The 2629-nt window shown below is 44.2% G+C and overlaps 1 pseudogene; it reads left to right on the top strand.

Moving 5' to 3' along the window:
* Positions 1–693: 693 nt before the first annotated feature.
* On the top strand, positions 694–1449 carry LOC118580618 (annotated as a pseudogene).
* The last annotated feature ends 1180 nt before the right edge of the window (positions 1450–2629 follow it).

Below are 2629 nucleotides of genomic sequence, written 5' to 3'. Positions count from 1 at the left end.
ATGCCAGTTGTTGCTCTGTGCTCTCAGAGTCCTGGTCAGAAAGTTCTTGCTTATGCCTTTGAGTTGAGGCATACCCCCACCTCCTACCTTTTCTTCTAGCAGTTTCATAGGAGTTTCGTGGCAAGTTTGCAGACTTAATATCAAAGAATGGTCCATGAAAGACAACCCAGGTTGGAACTTACTAAAACCATAACACTCAGCTCTGTGGGAGAGCCACATACTGGGAGAAAATATTTATAAAATAGTGAATCATGAAATGTTAGTGAATTCCATTAAGGCTATTTACAGGGGTATTTGCATCTAACCAATGGTTATACTGCTGAAGAAAATGCCTCCCAGCACTGTCAACTAGTATCTGTATATAAATCTGCATATAAATGTCTAAGGCCACATGAGTCCCTCCTGATTCTATGACAGTGTTGTCAGGACACTCACAGTTACTATGAGTTCAAGAGTGCCTTTAAAAACACAATAATAAGAAAGCAAAGCATCTACATGTAAAATGGGTAAGAGAAGTAAACTGGCCTATTAAGAAAGTGGCATATGTATAAAAAAGCGCACAGGGGATGCTTGACTTCACTAGGCATCTGTATCAATCAGTGTTCTCAAGAGGGACAGAATCAATGGATGTCAGCTTACCTTAGAATAGCGATGGCAGCTCTTATTCCTGGTGCCTCCTAGACAGTAAAGACGATGCTGAATAATGTCTCTTTCTCAGCCACTGGCTGTCAGACACTCATTGAAGTGGACAATGAGCACAAACTTTGTACTTTCTATGAGAAGCTTATACCATAGAAGTAGCTGCTGATGCTGTGAGTGAAGAGTGGAAGGATTGTGTGGTCCCAATCAGTGGTGGGAACAACAAACAAGGTTTCCCCATGCAGTAGGTGTCTGGACCCAAGGCAGAGTTTGCCTGGTGTTGAGTAACTGGTATCCTTTTTACTGACCAAGGAGAAGTGGAGAGAGGAAGTGTGAGTCTGTTCAGGGATGCATTGTGGATGAAACGCTGAGTGTTTTCAACTTGATTACTTTTAAAAAAGAAGAGAAGGGTGTTCCTGGATTGACAGATACTGCTGCAGCTCTATTGTTGGAGCCCAAAAGAACTAGTAGAATCCAAAAGCTTTTCAATCTCTCTAAAGAAGATGATGTCTACCAACATGTTGTCACAAATTTCTTGAACAATAAAAGGTAAGAAGCCAGGACCAAAGAACCCAGAATGTTGCATCTTGTTACTCTACATGTCCTGCAACATAAACACTGATGTATAGCTCTGAAGAAACAACACACTAAGAAAAACAAGGAAGAGGCTGCAGAATGTGCTAAACTTTTGGCCAAGAGAATGAAGGAAGCCAAAGAAAACACCAGGAACAGATTGTTGAGGGGATGTAGACTGTCCGACTGTCCTCAATGAGAGCTTCTACTTCTAACTCTGGGTCTAGTCAAAAGTAAGTCCTTAAGAATGTGTGTGTGTGTGTGTGTGTGTGTGTGTGTGTGTGTATGTGTGTATGTGATGTGTGTGCATATATACACGTACATGATACACACACACACACACACACACACACACACACACACGATGCAAACAAATGATTAGGCCTTGAAAATACTTGGGAGAGGGTGGGGTGGGAAGTCAGAGGTGGGAGTCTTCACCAAAATGGAAGTCTCACACAAGTTATAGGGAAACTTAGGTCTTCAAACCCAAGACAAATGAAACAGAGGGGCTAAAACAGGTGGCTTAACATGAGATGGGGAAGGAGTTCTCGGGTTGAAGGATTTAAGTGAGGGTAGTGGGAAGAGGAGAGAGGGGGAGACGGGTTAGCAAAAACTGAAACTTCACTGTCAGGCACAGGATGTTACTGGTCAGGGAGGCCCTAGACACAGGCCACATTCCTTTTGAGTGCTCCCCATAACTAGATGGTCAGTCCCTGCTGCTGAACACACCACTCATATTGGATGAAGAATGTATTCTCGAACTCAACAAGAAATGCTTCCCTGCTGACTAGCTTACCCAGTGCCAGAAGGTTCTGTACAGGCTGGGAATTGGGGGGTGGGGTTCTGTATCTGTACCCAGCCCTGTGCTCTGCATGCTGCAGTACTGACCTGCCTGGCAGGATGGCTCACTGGGACAACAGTGGTATGATGGGTATGGGGACAGTCTCTTTCTGACTGTATATGAGGAACTTCCTCCCAGGAGAAATTCCATGCCTGTCCTGTTAGCCTGGTGGAAAGACCATGCGTGAGGATGTCATAGACCCTTGTCAGAGAGAAAGGATCTCCTGTCGTCCTTGTGTTAAATTATCTTGCTGTCAAACTGCCTGATAAATACTTATATTTGTCGTCCTAGATGTGTGCTGCTCACAACTTGTTAGCAGCAGTTCTAGTAGTGGTGAGAGACTCATAACCAGTAAAAAGCTGGGTATATGTACATAACTGTGAGTGCTCAGCTGTGCATGGGTCATCCACATCAACCTCTCCACCTTCTACTTTCATTGGTGTGTGTGTGTGTGTGTGTGTGTGTGTGTGTGTGTGTGTGTGTGTGTGTGTGTGTTGCAGTGCATTTCATTAAGCCTAGCTATAGGGCTGCATGCACCTTACCAAAGCCTACACTGCTGAAGAACATGTCTCCTAC

Source organism: Onychomys torridus, chromosome 3 (assembly GCF_903995425.1).
Source record: "Onychomys torridus chromosome 3, mOncTor1.1, whole genome shotgun sequence".
In the NCBI taxonomy this organism is placed as follows: Eukaryota; Metazoa; Chordata; class Mammalia; order Rodentia; family Cricetidae; genus Onychomys; species Onychomys torridus.
The sequence above is the reverse complement of the archived record's forward strand: the minus strand, read 5'-3'. Positions and strand labels throughout refer to the sequence as shown.